The following is a 20,634-nucleotide window of genomic DNA, read 5'->3' as shown; positions in this document are numbered from 1 at the left end:
TGGCCAGTTGATGGCGATGCGAGAGTTTCTGGCTGATAATAAGCTACTCAACAGTCTTTAATTCATGCCTGGAGGCAATGCAGGATGGCCTTAAGTAAGGGAGTTGCCTTCTGCCCTAACCTCGATCCATTGTTTCATAGCCTATGCAGCTATTCGTTGTCAGGACCCCTTTATGAGGGACATGCTGGCATATGCCAAGTTGATTTAAGGGGAAGCTATGAGCCATGGTGGGTCCGGATGGTTGGAGTATGATAAGGCAACTAGGCAGCACAGGGCTATTGATCCCATCAGGCGATGGAATGTGTTAGACCCTGGGTTGCCTTCTTCTTTGGTATTGAGCCAAGGCTCAGCAGCCTCGGTGAACCGTTTCTTATTATACCGTAGGACTACAAATTTTTGCGAATGCTAATCAGAATTTTCATGGAAACAGTTTAGATACTTGCTATGGCGATTGACCACATGTTTATACATTTACAGTATCCAGCAGCTAATCAGCTATCTTTAGCAGCTTTAGTAGAGCCATCCAGCTGTCTTATCCCGCTATATTCTTGTATAAACCAATAACTTCAATCTCTTTGCTGCAAAATCAGTGTTTGTCCGTTGCGTTGTCGGTCATGATTATAAACCATACCTAAATCAATAAACATTGTTTATTGATTTGGGTGTGGTTTATAATCATAAACATCAAAGAGCTCGAAGGTAGTGGTCCATACAATAATATAAGGGGATAAGAGAGCTGGATGGCTCCACTAAAGCTGTTAAAAATAGCTAATTAGCTACTGAATACTGTAAATGTATAAACACGTGGTCAATTGCCATAGCAACTATCTAAACTGCTTTCATGGAAATCCTTTTTAGAATTCGGGAAAATTAGTCTTTCTACGGTTTTATGGGGCAGACCACTCATCTTCTCAGTGTGCTCTGGCATTGTTGGAGCATACCCTTTCTCAGTCATGGATGATTCCTTGTTGTCAGTCTCTTGTATGCCCCTCCTGGAACAGGAACTTGCAGCTTCCCAGGTAGATGAAGCTGTCGACACGTATGCTCCAGTTGCTTTCGGTCCACAAGGTCAGGGATTGCACATCCACAAGAAGTGTCCCGGCTTCTGGGCAGGGTCGTAAGAGGCAGCAATCTCCAGTCACACCTTAACTCCATGGAACTTACAGTGCTGTATAGCTAACATTTAGACTGTACCACTTGTGTCTTGCCCATGTCATTTCCATATTTAACCTTTGTTAGAGTTACATGTTCTAGTATTTATTACAATTATTCATTGTTCTAGCCTGTTAATAGTTGTGTTTGTTTTTGAGCTATTGTAATCTAGCTTTTGCTCACATGATATCAGTTTTGATGTCGGGCTTGTCTGTTTTCCTCATGCAGGGGTGTTTGCTGGGAAGTATCAGTACACATCATACCTGCTTTTGTTTGCTTGCTGCAAATCCAAGGGAGGACCAAAATATCCAGAGCCCCTACTCCGATAGTTATTGGCCAGCTGGGATCATTGCTTTGTCGCCATCCTCACTCTACATGTGTTTGATATATCAGAAGGGGCTGAAGGATGGATTTCCTATTGGTTTTGAGACCTCCAGGTGTAGGCTGCGGTCGGTACCCCGTAATTATCCGTCCCCTCTGTGCAATCGTGCTGTGGTTTTCACTGATATTCAAAATGATGTCTCTGTGGGTAGATTGGTGGGACTAATTTTTTAGGATGGGATTCACACAAGTTTCATTCCTAAGGCAAGGCAATCAAACAGGTGGTGCATGATTGTTGACCTTTCTCTCCTTGCCGGTGGTACTGTCAATGACAGCATAAGCCAAGCCTTGTCATCAGTTCATTATGCATTAGTGGATAATGCTGTGGAAATCACTTGCAGTTAATGCCCTCTAGCTATACTAACAAAGTTTGACGTACAGAATGCTTACAGAATTGTCCCAGTTCCCCCAGCAGATCAACACAGATTAGAAATTGTGTGGGAGGGTAGGACTTGTTTGGGCATATGTTTGCCGTTTGGTTTACTGTCTGCACCAAAAATCTCTGCTTTTTCAGACACATTGGCCTTGATTTTGCCAGTTTGAGCTAGTGTCCTAGGTACACTATTTACACAACTTTTTGTTTCTGGAGCCTTCTAGCTCCACTAGCGTGTCAGTGGGTAGCTCAAAAGTGACATAAATGATGAGTAAACCCTGGTCATCCCATTAACTGCTCATAAAACCGAATGCCCCTCAACCAGCGTAGCCTTTTGGGGCTTGTAGTGGATTATGCAGGGCAGGAACTACAATTGCCAAAGGATTAGCAGAAATTGATGTATGCAATAGTCCAGGCCAGGCTAAAAAGTGGTAAGCGGGAGTTAGAGCCTGTTTTGGGTCATTTGTCACATTCTGTTGTGATGGTAATTTGGCAGGGTTGACCTTTTCTACACAATTTATTTCAGGTACTGCCAGTGGCTAAGGACCCACATCACTTTATCCGGCTGTCCAGGGGTGCCAAGGCTGGTATTTTGTTGTGGCTTTGTTTCTTAAAAGAGTGGAATGGCCAGTCATTCTTACCCCAAGTTTTTCCATCAGTGCATGTGTACACAGATGCAGCAAGCTCAGTTGGGTGTTGTGGTTTTCAAGTGAATGGTTCATGGTTTAAGTTTGCCTGGCTGGCCAGCCAGGGGCAAGAAGTAATGCTGTCTTAAAGCTTATCCCAGTAGTGGCGTCAGCCATGTTGTGGGGCAGCCATTGGCAGGTGCAGGCAATTTGTATTCATTCAGACAATGAAGCTCTGGTAAAATACTGAGCACAGGCTATTCATCAGATGCAGATTTCAGCAATTTAGTACGCTGTCTTGCATTCTCAGCAGCACGGTATGGTTTTCATTTCAGCACCGTGCATTTCCCAGGAAATCCAAATGAGGCAGATGACGCCTTGCCTCAAAATGAAATGCATTTGTTTCACTTATTCTTGCTTTCCTTGACTACCAGAGTTAACCATTCCACCACCACTGGTCCAATTACTTGTAGCAGAGGTAACGAAATGGGGCTCTGCCAATTGGACGGAGATGTTCAGGGCTTGTTTGCATAAGGCATTGCTTCTTCGACAGCATCATCATGCATGACAGGGAGGAAGAGCTACATCAACTTTTGTATGTTTTTTTAACTACAACCTCTTCGCTTCTCCAAGCGAAGTCTCTGACGTCACCAGGCATTTTTGGCCTAACGCTCTCTGTCTTTTCAAATGGTATCAGTATACCTCAGTGCTTGCTGTTTGCACTGTATTTCTGCAGGTCTACCCGACCCGGCTTTACCCTCCTTTCCTAACTTGACATGATTTGATGGGTTTGTGGCGGTCAGGCTCAGGAGTAAGACAAGTCCAGTTTCTAATAACTCCAGAAATCTTGTCCGCCATCCATGCTAAATGGTCGGAGGAGCAGGTGTCCTTAATAGTGCTATGCTATGGGCAGCTTTTTGCTTTGGGTTCTTTGCCCATCAGTTATGAATGTCAGGTGAAATTAGTAAATAGTGTATCTGCTGCAGGGTTGGGGTGAAGTACTAGGGTAATTATATTTAAGTCCAACGAGTACAGCTTTCTGGTTTACTTAAGTCCAGTCAAATTAAACATGTTCTTATACTGATACTTTAACAATAGAGTGTGTACTTAATGTACTTAACGTACTTATAAGTACTTTTAAGTATTATGAGGTAAATGTATATGTATATGTATATCTAATTATTATTTACAAGTCGACAATGAGATGTTAAAGTACACAACACAGACACTAAGCAGGTGTAAAAACTTAAAAGATTCTTGATTTCAGGAACTGATGTTTATGGCCAGGAGAGTTTACATGTCCATTTATGAGTCAATTTAATGAGTGAACAGTGCTATCTGCCTAAGATATTGGGGTTGATTCTCACCTCAATGCATCGTATCTAGTTGTACATCTTGAGAGAAGCAAGAACGACCCATTTGCCCAGTGAGTCACATTGTTTGAAAGTCCTACAAAAGAGTTTGTGTAGTGTCAGTAGTTTTGGCCTACTAAGCTACGTGCCTATCAACCCACGGCCCCTTGTTTATATTTGAGAATGGTAATGTGCTATCTAGACACTGTCGGAGCTTGGGAAAGTGCAAACATGCAGTGGTGTTGAGACTTCTCTTTACAAGGAGCATGGTTTTTGTTTTGGAATGGCAATGACAGCAGCTTGGGATGGTTAAAGCGATTTCCTCATTCAAACCATGAGGTGGAAATCTTCATATTAAAACGCCTAAGGACCAGTTATGCAGGGTTGCCAACCTCTTAGTCCCCTGACAGTTTTTCTACCATTATGCTATGCTGTTTATTTTGTATTGATTTTTCGGTAGTTTTATGTTGATAATAATGTTATTAAGCAGGTAGATAGAGTTGTTGGGGGAGTGTTGCTGGCACAGTTGGACAGGTTCTCTGACCCATACTCCCCATCAGTCCCCATAATTATTGCTAAATCAGTCTGATTGCAAGTCTAGTTTAAACCTTATCCAGGATGCATAAGCAGCCTTAATGATCAGCCAGTGCAATTATGCTTGGTGGGTAATTGGCCTGACCCAAGTGACATTGTTGATGCCAATATTTACCCTCTCACGCAGAGTAGCCTGCAGCCCACGGCAAATTTGGCCCCACCTAAGCTGTACCCCTTTGCAGGGTCAGCTGGTATGAGTTAGAATTTAGTACCTGTTCAACACCTGACGCAGCCATGGTGGGCCAGGTTTGCTACATAAATTGGGCATTCTAGCTTCACACAGGTAAAGTAGTGTTTAAACCTTGCGTTCAGTTTGACCACAATTTGCAACTGAGCAATGCAAGCTTAGGGGGTGTGGCCCATACACTATTACAAAGCCTTCCCTCTTTTTCATCTACTGGATGATTTGCAGGGCATACATGTATGTATTGCATCTATTTGGAGCCTGAGTGAATTGGAGATCAATGTTTCTTACTTTAAAATTCTTTATTCCTGTAATAAACTGATACATAAGACTAACTTATAATCATTAATAAAAAGGATTATTAATCAATAAAATTTCATAAAAGGTATGGAAACAAATAATTAAAAGAAATTTCTATCAATATTAAAAAGTAGGTTGTCAAAAAGAAAAGAAAGAAGGGGGTTGAGTTGAACCATAGTAATAATAAATACTTCAATTAATAATAAATCTTATTTAATAAAAAATAATTTTGTCATAAAAAATATACAATATATCAAACCATACTTTGCACAAAATGATAATAGGCATAGTACAATTTTTTGAATTATAACAATTTTGCCTCTGCAGCTATTGATAGCCCACTACATTACTATGATGTAAATGAATTATCGTGATAAATATAAATAAGACTTTTTACCCTAGTATTGATTAAATTAATTTTTGTCATCAGAATTAACAATTCTAAATTATGAATAACTATTTAGCTATTGCATTCTTTAATTTTTGACATTCAGTACAATAGCAAGTATTAATGTATATACTTGTTAGGAATTGTAATTGGACTTGCCAAGCTTGTGTAGGCTGCAATTCACCAGTTTGGTTGTCATTGTTTCATCAAAATTTGTCATTTTATTGGAAAGAATGCACAATAAAATTCTGCAAAGTAGGGTTTGAAAATGTTGTATTATTTTTATAAATAAATTACTTTTCATGAATCAAGATTTATTACTAGTAATGGAAATATTAATTACTATTATGGTTGAACTAAACACCTTGTTTCTTTTAATTTTTTGACAACCCTATTTTTTGTTCATAGAATTTTTTTATTTATTAATATTATATAGCATATTTGCAAGCTATGTCAACAACATTGATTCATTTACTATCTCTTATTGGAATAGGAAAATCAAATCGGAATCTAGATACATCGGTCTTGCCGACTTTAATATTTCGTTTGCAGTATTTCCTACACTTGTGCATTTAGTATTTTGTTACCGATAAATTTAAATCAGGCGACATGCTACTATCTGGTATAGCTGCTTTCAGTTAAGTTTGACTACTGACACCCACTTATAACTTTTCTGTATTTTATGCCAGCACCTTAAACTTGATATAGTGGCAAAACTGGCTATTCAAAAAATCTGTATCAATTTTAGAGTCTTGCGGTACTGTAAAAGGAACTCAAAAGGTTTTTCAGGTCAACATGAAAGGGAGCCGCTGTGATGATTTATGTCAAGCTTCATGAATATCACTTGCACCTCATTAAATATTTAGTAATCATGTTTTATAATGTAAAAATCAAATAAAGCAAAAGAATGACTCCAGGCTAAGATATAATTGAACTAGAAGACTTTGCACTCCAGAAAGAAGTCTCACTTAGTCTGCTTGCCAAGGCCTGAGATAATTAGGCTGGAATTTTTTTGAGCATATTAGAGCCAGAGAAGCACAAGTAATAATGCTGGCACAACAACATATTTTATTATGTACATGCACTGTTTTAGAGAACTATTTGCCTCACTGACTGTTGAGAAGAAAGTTTATTATAGGAACTATTTCATTCATTAAGTAAAAGTATAATAACTTCAGCGCTTTGATTCTTGTTGACAGTGAATTAGGCATATGCTCATATCAGAAAGGGTGCATAGCATTAAAATTCACTAGTATTGCACCATGAAGACATGTGAAGGAGAGAAATAGATGCTCTGCAGATTAATAGAATAGTGGACCATTATGAGGTAATAATTAACTAAAGTCTTCACAATGAGAATGAATCTCGCAGTAATTGATTGGGTAAGTGAGTGAGTGGCAGTCATTATTATGGTGTCATGACTTCTAATTATAGAATGAAAAGAATCAACCTTCCATTCACTAGCTCTCATGCAGCGAAAGATCTGAAGCACCCTGATAGAAAAACACCACTAAAGGTTTTAGCTGAGAAGACTTCGCAATTCTTAAAAAAAATCTGGGACAGATACGTTGCAAAGAACAAAGTTATTGTGGAGTATGTTGCTGTCATGTTTCTTGTTATTTTTTATTACTTTCATTGATAGCCCTGTTGCTAATCAGGATGATATAGAGGAAGAGGAAGAAGACACACCAATACATGTAATGCAAGAAGGTGAAATAATCCCCAGCAGTGACGACGAATCAGATGTCTGATATTAGCGACAATGAATTATAATTAAACACGGAATGCAATTTGCAACTTCTGTTTCATTCAATTCGGCTTGAGCAGCAGTCATTGGAGTATGACAAATATGGAACGCTTCTACTAAGTTCATTTTGTGTGTTCCAAATTTTGCAAGTTGTATTCTGTTCTTTATTATTTTTTTCACTTGTTATGGTAAATTACATGAGCATCTCTCTCGTAATAAATCTATTATTATTTTATTCATTTAGACTTATATTATCACATGTAATGATTTACAATGCTTCAGGTAATGTACATGTATAAATTTAAATTACAATTATTATTGACAGCTGTTATATTTACATGTAATATATTTATTGTTTCCAATCATTAGGACTCCAATCATATCCAAATGCATCAAAAGTACTCATGTAGTCTCTGTAATGGCCATCATGGCTTGGATATCTCCTGATTTCCTAATTTTACAATTGTAAGTGTATGATTTATAACTATTTACTACTCACGCCAATCACACATTTAGGCATTATGTCCCCTCTGTCATCCCTTGCTGTCCTAGCTTCTTTTAACTGAAAGTAACCCCCATCCCGCCACACTCCTAGCTTATTCAAAAGGCTCCAGAATTTCTTATACAGCTGGTATCTCTTTTGATCATTGACGGGATGAAGATCACATGATCCACGGAGGAAACTAGGAGACTGAATGACACAAGAGGAGCAATAGCATGACCAACAGTAGTTCAACCCTTGAAGAATAGGTGGGTTATCTTCCTCATGTCCTCTGATCTCATTTCTAGTGCCTCCAATTATAATTTATAGGCCACTCAGTGTTAATCTGTGTGATATAATTAGCTAACAGTAGCTAGTAACTGCTCTCTCCTTTGCAGAATCTTCACTTCCTTTACCGATCTTCCACATTACCTCCACTTTACTTTCACCCTGTTCTCTTCTGACCATCTCCATCACTTCCAATATATATGACTGTCTTAGCAGTGTAATAGTCTGTTCTTATCTACTTTTTTAATTTGGTTAAATGTTAGTAAAACTGTCTTACGAGTCCTCTTTAAGGTCTTACGAATGCCATTGGTGCCTGCATACTATGGTCCCTCATTGCTCTGTTTTAATTTCATCCAAAAGCCACCAACCATTTTTAATTGACTGGGCAGCCCACTCCCTTTTTATGCTGGTGATCATGCTCGGTGCTGTAGCAATCATCACATAAGGTGGAGCACTGGTTATATTTTGCACATGCTTGTTTAATCTTAAGTATTGTAACCATTGATTGTTGATAGAAAGTAGTATGGTAAAGGGAGGTCCATCTTAATGACATTGTTTAATGTGACTTGTATTTCTGTGCATATGCAATGTGAATCATGTGTGTGTGTGGTGTATAAAAGCATTGATGTATATCCACCTAGTATTGCTATGATGTGATCAAACTGTATGCAGAATGTGAGATAAATCAATGTATATAACAGTAAATAATGTTGCTTGTTGCTACAATGGACAGCAAAAGGGTGCAAAAGAGGTTTAATGTTCATTAGAGTTAAGCATTGATGTAAATTTGTGTGAATATCATTTACGTAGGACAGAGAAATACTAAGATAGGAAGCTGTTATTGTTAAATCCCAGTGTACTTTGTGGCATGTTGTACATGTTTATTACAACTATCAGCTGCTATTGGATCAATGGCACTGCTGACAAGTTTTGAAGGTCAACAAAAATTTTAGAGTAACATTAAAAGTTATTATACAAGTAGTGATTTGGTACATATAATAATGATCATCTCACTTGTTAATGCTGCCATCAATGCTGTGTGCATTATATTATGTTAATGCTTGCCGGCTGATGTTGCACATAATGCTGCCATCAATGCTATGTGCATTACTAAGTTAATGCTTTCCGCTGATGATGCGCATTTGAATGATGCTGCCGTTGATGCTGTGCAAATATTAAATGCTTGCTATCTGATGTTTTGTATCTTTTGTTAATGATTGTTGTAACATGAGCATGTTCAAATTAACAAAAAATGATTGTTTGCACATTAGAAATTGTTCATGTACATGATGTTATTTTATATTAAGCAGATCATGAAATATTTTTAATTGAGGATAGCTTTATTTATTGTAAGCAATATTATATCTGAAATACATGTACATGCATATGTGACTCGATATGAGAAAACCAGGTTATCTGCGGGAATCATCATTTTGAGCTATGGGCTCATAATCACGAAAAATCTTTACCTGGGCGAAATTCATTTTATCACATAAACATGTTATATAAACAAAATCCTTTCATTTGATACCAAAATCAGGGGTAGCGAAGCCTTCTTTGCCGAGTTATAAGCCCTTCGACATTTTTACCTTGATTGTGCACGGAGAATGTTACACGGAGCGACCACGGAATAAAAACAGAGGGCTTTAATGCGTCATTAGGTAACCATGGAGTCTCTATAGCAACTATTTAAAGTATAACAAAGACGAAGAAGACTCCTTATAAAAACTATGGCTACAGAAAAAGACATTGCTCGCTTGTTAAATGAAGAAATAGGTCCTCGAGACAGTGACTACGTTGCTTCAGTTCTTGGGGACTACTTTTGTGATGAAACTAGTGGTAAGCTTATTCACAACACTGTTTACGTACTAACTGTGAATAGCGGTTAGCTATCACAACAATGACATTCCATCACCTGTATAAATCCACAATATTATTATATTAAACTTAGTTATACAGTGTATTTGTTAATTGATAGAGACAGACTATGAAGCAGAAGATATGGAAGAAGAGGTAGAGGAAGGGAAAGAAGAAGAGAAAGAGACAAAAGATTGTGATGAAGATATTAATCCACCACTGTTTGATCCTGAGGTGGCTGTGGAGCTACAAGTATCAGATCTTGATTTAGAATCAGCGATGCCTGATGCTCCAGCTACTTCAACTACTCACTCTGGTGATGACATGAGGAAGGAAGACCTACAGGAGGAAGAAGAATTATCAAAGTTCTTTGAACATGGATGTGGTTGCTCAGATAATTGCTATGCACTGTTCAGTCACTCTTACATAAAAACATATAGATGTGACATACAAGACATGGCAAAGCCTGTTCAAGAAATTGCTATTATGAGTCAAGTGGCAGCAACATCTACCATAGGGGGATTGTCGACTGGCAACCACAGGAGACAGGAAGAGAGAAAGAGGCAATTTTTTACGTTCATGCATCAAGGTCATAAGGTTTGTAACTATGAGTGACACAACACAAAATTAATCGTTTTTCAACTAGATATGTAGAGTAACATTTCTGAAGCTACATGCATGTGGCAAAAGCAGGTTTGAGGAAATCATGAAAAACTACAGAATGAATGGATTAATACCAAGGTATGAGACTTACAAATTCAATGTTACGTACTTAACATTATTAGAGTTCACGGAAATGCTGGAAAGACCCCAAACCATGCTTTGACTTATGATGATATTCTCTGGGTTGTTGCTTTCATCAAAAATTACGCTGAAGTCCATGGAATCAGTCTTCCTGAAAGAATACCTGGAATGAAAAGTTACGAGAATAAGAAGTTCTTACCATGCAGTACATCTAAAAGGCAGGTATACTTAGAGTATGCGGAATCATGTGAAGGGCTTTTTGTCAAAGCATGTGCTGAAACAACATTCAACATATTGTGGCGACGCTACCTGCCTGATATTGAAGAAATGAAGCCTATGTCTGACTTGTGTGCCACTTGTAAAGATAAGTGAACTGATTATAAGAAGTGCTAACATGCAAACAGATGAAAGGATAACTGAGGTAAGCAGTATTGTAATAACACAAGTATTATTTAGAATTTTCAGGCAATGCAAAAGGCACTAGATCACAGAAGTCTTGTTAAAAAGGAAAGGGAGTACTATGAGGATGTATTAAAAGAGGCACAATTATTGTTACACTCAAATACGCTTAAATAATGGAAGATGAACTACCTAATTTATTACCACCAAAGGGTATGTCAACTGAAAGGAAATGGTACCTTTACGAAAAGATAAGATTGTTTTGCAGATACGAATGTAAAGATGTAACCTGCCCACTTCCTGATGCACCTCGACCAACAGGATCATCTCGACAATCAACTCCAGGTGTAGATAATCCACCAGACCTTGCAATGGAGATTGAAGTACCACATTCTCCAAGGCAATCTCTAGAACCACCTGCAACACAAAGAAAATGTGGTAATTGTGGTCAATTTGGTCATAATAGAAGAACTTGTCCATGTAATCGGTAAATTAATAACAGAAATGAGTTTATGTAATGCACATACTATTGATCCTCTTTCAACAGGAGAGGAACTAGTTTGTCTACAACAGACTATTGATCCCCTGAAACAGGAGTGGAACTAGTTTGAATGCCAAATATTCTAATTATTGATCCCCTGAAGGAGAGGAACTCGTTTGTAACGCTAAGACATACAAACTATGGATCCCCTTGTTTGAAAACAAAGGTGTGGAACTAGTATGTGTGTGAGACGTCAACATAAACACAAACACTCACTTTTGTTTAAAACTTACTAACTCAAATGGGAAGGCTGAGAGAAAGTTAGTCTCGGCTGAGAGAAAGTTAGTCTCGAAGTTATCATGCAGGTGATATGTGTTTATTATTACAGGTGAGAGGACTGATGATAAAAATGTGTGGGAGAAGAATACCAAAAGAGAAGTCATTGCATCATTCACAGCCAATCAAAGAACACCAAGTGTCACCTGTGACCTTTAGGATATAAAATAAGACACCTGAAACTGTAAGTTCAAAATCAAAAAGTAATGGCTGCCCCAATAGAGGATGTCCTCAATGAGGTCCATCCATCTGATGGTAAGTTGGGAATGTGTAACCCTATAGTGATAACTATAATGCCTTTTTTTGGTAGATGAACTTAGTAAGTTGTTCATATGTTTGTGTTGTACATTAAAAAGCAAAAAATAACTGTATTTATAGCAGAAAAAGAATTCAGGGAGGAAGAGAAGAAAGGAGACAGAGGACAGAGGACAGAGGAGAAAGGGGAAAGAGACAAAAAGGACAGAGACAAAGAGGAGAGAGGAGACAGTACAAAAGAGAATGGTAAGATTGAGTGAAATTGACATTGAAAATGACATTGTTCTTAATAGAATCAAATGGCCGAAGTAAGTTTTCTTTTATGATTGCAATCTAATAATTTTTGCTGTCAAGCAGATGTAAGAAGGGCCATTGTATTAAAAAGTAACTTTGCATTGTATTTTGGTTAGTTTTATTTACAAACATTAGGCAAGAAGAAAGAAGGAAGGCCCTTAGGTAATTAAATTAATAATAGTTGAATTAATTGTTCTTTCATTTAACACTAATTATTAACTTTAAGACTTGGAACAGTTTCGGCCAGCTCTTAAAAGTAAACATAATTCAAGTGTAAATTAAAGGCTTTATGACATTGTAAATTAGGACAGCTGGAACTAATAGAAGAAGGAAGGAGGGAGAGAGGAGAAATAAAGGACAGTGATGATGGGGAAGAAACAGGGGCAGGAAAGGAAATAGAGGGGACAGAAGAGACGGAGACGGGAGAAGACACAGGCACGGGAGGGGAGACAGAGAGAGAGAAGGGAAAGAAATTCAAAGTAACAATGGAGCATTAATGTAAACAATAATAACTTAATCTCTTTTTGTTAGAAGAAAAGGAGACAACATAGTGGTAATGGGAAGCAGGGACGAGGTGGAGGGGGAGGAGCAGGAAGAGGAGGTGGCCAAAAAAGAGGGGGAGGTGGCCAAGGAAGAGGTGGAGGTGGCCAAGGAAGAGGGGGAGGTAGCCAAGGAAGAGGAGGAGGCCCTGCTACAACAGTAATTGCAAGAAACATCATTAAACATAACAATAACAACAAATCTTTCATAGGATTCATCCACAAGTGCAAAGACCATAAACTATTTTAACGTTACATGTAAACAACTTAATTATACTTCTAAATAAAAAATATATATATATTACCTGTAAACTCAAGGAAAAGCGATGGCTGGATTTGAATGAAGTATGTGGATGATCTGTGTTCAAAACAGTCCATGAAAAGGACTTTTAGCACTAGAAGATGTAATAATAACTCTATAACTTGGTAATGAAAAAACTTACTAGTATTTGATGTCACCATGAATGGCAGGGCTTTAGACAACTCTTAAGATGTCCATTATACAAGAAAAGATAGTTCAAATGCTGTCAAAAGCGAGTCAAAAGTGCTTCTTTCTACATTCCCCGTTTATTAATTGATTTGGGTGTGGTTTTACGTGGTTGGCGTGGTTTCATTTACTTCGTGAACGGGCATGACACGGAAACATTGAAAATAACTTAAAATTTCTTTTTCTCTGTACTAGTATTCCAGAGCAATCGTCCAAATAGCGTCCCTAACTTTCAAATTTTATTGCGCATTGTCATAAACGGGATATTGCTGGAAAGGAAATTTTTTTTCTCTATCTGTGAGTACCAGAAGCTGATTTTACCAAAATCCCGCAGATAGCCTGGTTTTCTCATATCGGGTCACATATACATACATGTATGATATCCAATCAGATGTGTACGTTGTACATGCTATCATTATTATTTAGTATGTCACAGTCGTATTTTATAATTGTACTTATTTGGCGCTGATTACAATGTGGTGTTAAACAGTGAGGTCAGACTTGAAATAAGACTCAAAAGGTGAAGGGGATGTTTCTCTTCGTGAGCACCTGTATCTTGTTAGTGGTTTGTAATGTTTGTTTGTGACAAATATAAGGTATATCATGCATGTACATGTTAAATTTACGATATTGTACAAGTGGTACATTATTCATGCATTTCTTGTACTTGTAATGTTTGATGATTATTATGCATCAAATTTATCCATTTATAGTTTGATATAAGCACAAATGTACTATAATGGAGTTTCAAGGAATACAAAGTTGATTTAATTTGTAATAAAGATTGTTCATCCTTACTGTTTTTCCTATTGTTATGATTAGTCTGTGTGTTTACATTGCTGGGATTTGATGTGTTTCTATTACAATACCTTTTAGGTAAATACAGCTTAAAAGGATTTGATAATTCAGCAATATTTTTATTGCTTCATATTGGCATGTCAGATGTAATTAAAGGCTATTTTGGATTTTGCTTGTTGTAACCAAATTAATGTCTTTATTAAGGGTGTGGTCCGACTTATATAGTTTGAATTCAAAACTTTGGCAAATTTGTATACCTTACTGTATATTTTTATTTTTACCATCAATTTTCTTGCAATTATAGTCTAGCCATTCCATTAGGACATCAAAGTGAAACGTCATCAATTTTAAGTGTCTGCTAGTACTAACTTTGCAATGACTTTGCAGCTCCGTCATTACCTTTGTTTTAAGAGATATATTTTGTATTAATACACAGAACTTTCAAAATGATCTGTGATCATTATGCTTAAAACTAAAGTTACATTATCTTTAATTCACAATGCGAATTCTTTAGATAATGTTTGTTTAATCGAAAATAATTTATGCATTTTTTGATAAAAGAATTTTGCTTCAGAAATAAAATTAAAATTATTGTTCAGGAGTTTTAAGGTGCGAAGGTATTGTTTCAATTGAAACCATCTTACTGTGGCAAAAGGATAGTTATACTATTAATTTCTATGAATAACCATAGTATTCATCTCGTCTGTGCATTCCGTGTAGTGGTTTTTGCATCATTACCGGTCAAAATTTTTAAAATGCACGAAAAAAGCATGATAAAAGGTTTGAGTCTCTTCACAAAGCTTGATGGACCGCCAGGACAGGATCTTTGTCAGCTGTTACATCTATTTCATCTAATAGTATCACTGAAAATGTAGAGGTAATTTAAAATTCATAAAAAAGTGTCATAGATCTAGTCGACTGTATTCATGTTTGTTCGTAGCTATCATTACTTCTGTCTCATTTTGCTATTTAATAATTTTAATAATAGTAATAAATAATTATTATAGTTTTTTTAGTTTCATAAAATAAATAATAGCAAAACTGATAATAGCAATCTGCATCATGTGACAGTCCATTGGGACAGATTGCAATAAATAAAGTCATGCATGATTCTGGTGTGGGCAGCCTATGTAAATTGTGCTATTAAAACAGGTTTCTTTGTTGTCTTATGTTTAGAAACTGTGCTAGTATATTTTGTAGGAGTATGACACTAGCTGATAGACAGTGACTGCTGAGTAATAGTGTTAGGATTTAATGTGTTAACTAATTAGCATTTTGTGTTGAAATATTATTGTTACTATGTTTAGTATAATTACACTTATATAATGACTTAATTTAATTTTTTGTGTAAAAGGAGCTTCTTCTCTGTACTCTTGGTCTGTGTCGTTTTGTCTGTAGTTTTTTTCCTGTAATATAATCTTTGATCTTAACCGATCAATATATCCAGTAGCAAGTGCATTTATACCAATAGTTTATGAGTGTGGACAAAGTATGAGCGCGGACGAAGCAAGAACATTAGCCAATATACCACTTTAAGGAAGAAACTATCCTACATGAAACATCCAGTGCAACATGGTTCTGTTCAAAGAAGGCCTCTAGGATGTTGCCACAAAAAGAGATGCAACCAACTGAAGAAGCAGAGCTCGTATGCTGTATAAGTATAAACAATGTGGTGCTGGCTATCTAGGTTTTGTCAGTTGATCCTTTATTGCTTTACCTTATAGGAGAAACCAGTTAGACAGATAAAGTTTGGAGAACTTCGGAAAACCTGTTTCAGAAGATGACATAGTCTGATAAGTAGGCTTTACGCAGAAAACTTGATACTAAGATGAAGGACGGCGAATTAGTTCAGGAGCACATCAAATTTATGACTGAGCTGTTCAATGGACTAGCTGTGCTTGGTGATGCTATCTATGAAAAACATAAAGCTATTTATCTACTGGAAAGTTACCAGAATCCTACAACACTACTGACTGCTCTGGAGGCAAATGAAACAGTGCCAAAAATGAAGATTGTCATGAACAGGATTCTTCACACCGAAAGAAAACAAGCAGACAACGATAAAGAAAAGGCGTTCTACAGTAAGCACCATTCTAAACATAAAGGACCGAGGTGTCACTACTGCAAGCGGTTAAAACATTCAACAGAATTGTCTTAACCATCTAGAGAAGAAAAAGTCAAGGATAAAAATTAGGACTAAGGTCGCTCTTCAAAAACAAAGACAGGTCGTGGTAAACTGGCCAAACCAGCAGTAGGATTAGTAATGTACATGGAGTCTACTGGATCGTCAATTCCAGTGCTACGTGTCTCATTTGTATTGATAGAAGTTTATTCCAGGAGTTCAAGTCACTTCAGAAACTACAAGTCACTCTAGGAGACAGAAGCATGCTCAAAGCACCAGGGCGGATCTAGGGGTGGGCCAGGTGGGCCAGGCCCACCCAAAAATTTTGTGCAGTAATTTAAAATCAATTTTTTCATGTGCATGACTATGTAAACTGTCAAACATGACTATGCAAACAATTTTTAACCACAAAGGAGTTCATTTTAACAGCTTTAATCTTCAAAACTTTGACTCTGAATGCTGGCCTTGTTGGCCACACCCACTAATTACCACACCCAAATCATCAAGGCCCACCCAAGGATCACATCCTAGATCCGCTCCTGCAAAGCACAAAGAAGAGTTGTCACTCTTAAGCTGAAACTTCCTGGAGGTTAAACACTAACAGGGATATTAAGTAATGTACTTTATGTGGCAAAACTGGCATATATCTTGTTAAGCGTTAGCAATGTCACTGAAATGAAAAAAGTATTGACTTAAATGAAGCTCAAGGTCGCGTAATCAATGGTGATGGAGAGTTAGTGGCTATTGCTCTCAAGACTTGAAATCTCTATTACTTGAAATATGAGGCTAGATTGCAATACAGATCTAGTCCATGTTTTTGACGGTTTAACGCTGGAGTACATTTGTCATCAAAGATTTGGACATTTGGGAAAGAACAATTTTCATAAACTAGCCAAAGATGGATTGGTGTATTGATTCAACTACAATATATGAAAGAAGATTGAATATTGTGAGTCGCATGTAAGTGGTAGAATTTATTGAGCCCTTTCTCAGGAAAAAGGACAAGAGCAAACAAACCTCTTGGTCTCATTCATTCTGATTTTTGTGGAAAAATCAGTTCTACTTTACTTGGTGGAGCTGAATACTTCCTCACATTTATTAATGACAAATGTCACTATGTTTTGGTCTACTTGATGAAGAGTAAGTACACAGTCTTTCAAATGTTTTTAGACTGGAAAGCTATGGTAGAAAGGTCAACTGGACACAAGGTGAAGACCTTGGGAAGCAACAATGGAGGAGAATATATTTCAAACGTATTTGATGGTTATTTAAAGAAGGAAGGAATTGCACACCAATATACAATTCCGAAGACCCCAGAAAAAATTGCATATCAGAAAGGATGAACAGAACTCGGGTGGAAAAGGTCAGGTTAATGTTGACAGATTTCAAGTTACCTCATCGTTTTTGGGCCGAAACTTTGGTAACAGCAGTGTATTTCATCAACAGAAGTCTCACAAAAACTCTTGATACAAGACACCTTTTGAAAAATGGACAGGAGAACAACCTGGATTAAATAATTTGAGAATTTTTTGTTGTACTGCATATACTCACATACCAAAGGAGAGAAAAAAGCACGATTTGAAAGCAAAGAAATGTACTTTCTTAAGACATGGAGGACAAAGGAAAGGCTACCATTTATATGACCAGAGTTCATTGTGTCATCTACTTTCGAGATGTAGTATTCAATTAATCTGTGACAGGATTCGAAACTGAACAAGAACAAAGTCGATTAGTGCAAGTGGACAGCTATAATGAAGATGATCTGGTGATTCAACCAACTAGAGAGGCTGATGCTGAGACTGAGGAACCAGTCCCTGTAGAAACTCATGCACACACTAACCCACGGATATGCACCGATGCAAACACCAATACACACTATTGTTGCTACAGGTAGCCACAATCAAGAAGGAGCTGTACTGAAAAAAAAAAAACTGGAGAAACAAGACGACCACATCATGTTGGACTCTGGGTATATTCTGCTGAGAAGGAGCCTTTGACTGTCAAAGAAGCCTTGGAAAGTATGGAGAGAAAAGAATAGGAAACAACGATAGAGAAAAGAATGTAATCCATAAATAACAGTGACGTAGGGGATCTTGTACAGCTCTAGTGAAAAATGTCTAATTGGAAACAAATGGGTTTTTATAGGAAAGCTCAAACCAGATGAATCGGTGGACCTCATTTTGTTGCTCAAGGTTCACTCAGAAATATGGTTACAATTATGATAAGAGGTTCAGTCCTCTGGTAAGATTTACGTCTCTTCGTACACTTATTGCTTTTGCTGTACAGAAGGGGATCAGGTTACACCAAATAGATGTAACTGCTTCCTATTTGAATGGTCACTTAAAAAGAGGAAGTTTATATGAATCTATTTGAGAAATTTTATTAAAAAAGGAAAGGAGCATTTAGTTTGCGGACTGAAACAGTCTTTACAGGCTAAAACAGTTGTTGAGATGTTTGAACATTGTGTTAGATAATCAGCTCAAAGTGATGGGATTCTTGCACACAATCATTTAGTGATATATGTATCTATCTATACCTCAATAGAAGGAGAGATGTCCATTATAGGAGTCTATATAAATGAAATAGTTTTGGCTACGGAGAGTACGAAAAGGATGTAAGAAATAAAATGTACCCTGTCAATGAAATTAAGCATGAAAGACCTCAGTGAATTAAATCACTTTCTGGAAGTTCAGGTCATTCAAGATCATGACAAAGGAACTATTTAGATTGGACAACCTTAGTATACTGAGACTGTACTAAAGAAGCATGGGATGGACCAATCCAAATCAATTAGAACGCTAGTCAATAATTGAAGAAGGTGCAGAAGAGAGTGATCTGGCAGATGAAGTGCTGTATCAGTCAGCAGCAGGAAGTTTACTTTACTTACTTACACAAACACGCTCCATTATATCGAATGCCGTAGGGAATGTCGCTCCTTTTTGCTCATAACCAACCAAGGACCTTTGGATGGTAGTGAAAAGAATTTTCAGATATCTAAGAGGGACAACACAACTTGGATTACTCATTAATTCTGAAGACACATCATTGGTTAGATACTCAGATGCCAGCTGGGGTGGGTGATGTTTACAATTACAGATCAACAACTGGCTACATCTTTCGGATTGCAAGAGTAGCATTGAGCTGGAAAAGTAAAAGATCAACTGAATCTATGGCTTCAGCCAGTACTGCCCTTTAGATGAGGAAGCTCATTGCCGATATGAACAACAAGCCAAATGGACCTACTACTATTTTTGAGGATAATCAATCAGTTATCTCCATGGCAAAGAACCCTCAATTTCATTGAAGAGCTAAACACAATGGAATCAAGTATCATTTCATCAGAGAGCAAGTGAGTACAGACTCCATTCAAATAAAGTTTTGTTGTACTGAGGACATGGTGGCTGATATTTTTGCAAAAGGGTTGACCCAGGAGTAATGTCAAATACAAAGAAATTTATGTGGTATTCACAATCAACCAGCGAGTAAGGAGTGTGGGAGTAGGACGCTAATATTATTGTTACTATGTTTAGTATCATTTCACTTATGAAATGACTTAATTTGATTTCTTGTATGAAAGGAGCTTTTACTCTTGGTCTTTGTTGTGTTGTCTGTAGTTTATTGCTGCAATATAATCTTTGATCTGAACTGATCGTATATCTCATTGCAAGTGCATTTATACCAATATGTTCGTTATATATAGGATACTACACCCGTAAATGGGATTGTAATCTACCAATCGGCATACAAGGTGTGTTATTAATAAAACTGTGCTGTTAAATTTTACTTCTATAGATACTTAAGATTCTTCAGTGCATCGTAATGTTTTTTTTTTGTCTGTGTTGGATATATAAAAGTTGAGTAATGAAATCCTGGGCGATCTAGCAAAAAGTTCTTTAAATAGCCTAAAAAGCTCTACTAGGGAGTATTATCTGAAACAAATGTCACGTTACACTGAAGACTCTTAAGAAGCACCTTTAGAGGTAAAAATTTGCCTGTTTTATGTTAAATTACAGCTACTTTATTTCCACGAAGTTTTGCCATAGAGCCAAACAGTGATATGCTAAAAGTATACCCCAACTCACATTGCAAAATTACTGGAACCTTTGAAGCTTGTAATCCGTTTGTGAGTAGTATATCTATGGTAATAGTGGATTAGCTTGTAAAACTACATCCATAACCATGCCTATACTAATTACATGCCCAAATAAAACAAACATTGGCATGTTTGCAAAGTTTTGTTTCTTCACTTAAATGGGTTCCCATTTTTGTTGTCTTGTCCTGCTTTATTTCAATAATATTCTAAGGTATAGGTTTAGAGTCTACCATGCAGCAATTCTCTTATTTTATGTCATTTTATTACTATACCTATAAAATCGTGTTCTAATATGTTCATTATCATTATCAGCCTCTATCTTACTTTAATTTCACGGTATTTTTAAGAAGTCAATGTTCATGC

The 20,634-nt window shown here is 37.0% G+C and overlaps 3 long non-coding RNA genes across 3 annotated transcripts; 2 read left to right on the top strand and 1 right to left on the bottom strand.

The window, feature by feature from the left end:
* The first annotated feature begins 10,774 nt into the window (after nt 1–10,774).
* On the top strand, nt 10,775–11,463 carry LOC109585642 (uncharacterized). The gene is made up of 3 exons (XR_002186578.1): nt 10,775–10,888; nt 10,933–11,346; nt 11,414–11,463. It is a non-coding gene; the product is annotated as an uncharacterized LOC109585642 (long non-coding RNA).
* Nucleotides 11,464–12,245: 782 nt separating this feature from the next.
* Nucleotides 12,246–12,892, top strand: LOC105314264 (uncharacterized). Its single transcript, XR_002186579.1, has 3 exons — nt 12,246–12,394; nt 12,459–12,488; nt 12,539–12,892. It is a non-coding gene; the product is annotated as an uncharacterized LOC105314264 (long non-coding RNA).
* An 83-nt stretch (nt 12,893–12,975) lies between these two features.
* On the bottom strand, nt 12,976–13,355 carry LOC109585643 (uncharacterized). The gene is made up of 2 exons (XR_002186580.1): nt 13,215–13,355; nt 12,976–13,166 (listed from the first exon to the last, which is right to left on the bottom strand). It is a non-coding gene; the product is annotated as an uncharacterized LOC109585643 (long non-coding RNA).
* Nucleotides 13,356–20,634: the final 7,279 nt, after the last annotated feature.

Source organism: Amphimedon queenslandica, unplaced genomic scaffold, assembly GCF_000090795.2.
Source record: "Amphimedon queenslandica unplaced genomic scaffold, v1.1 AMPQUscaffold_13030, whole genome shotgun sequence".
NCBI lineage: Eukaryota > Metazoa > Porifera > Demospongiae > Haplosclerida > Niphatidae > Amphimedon > Amphimedon queenslandica.
The sequence above is the reverse complement of the archived record's forward strand: the minus strand, read 5'-3'. Positions and strand labels throughout refer to the sequence as shown.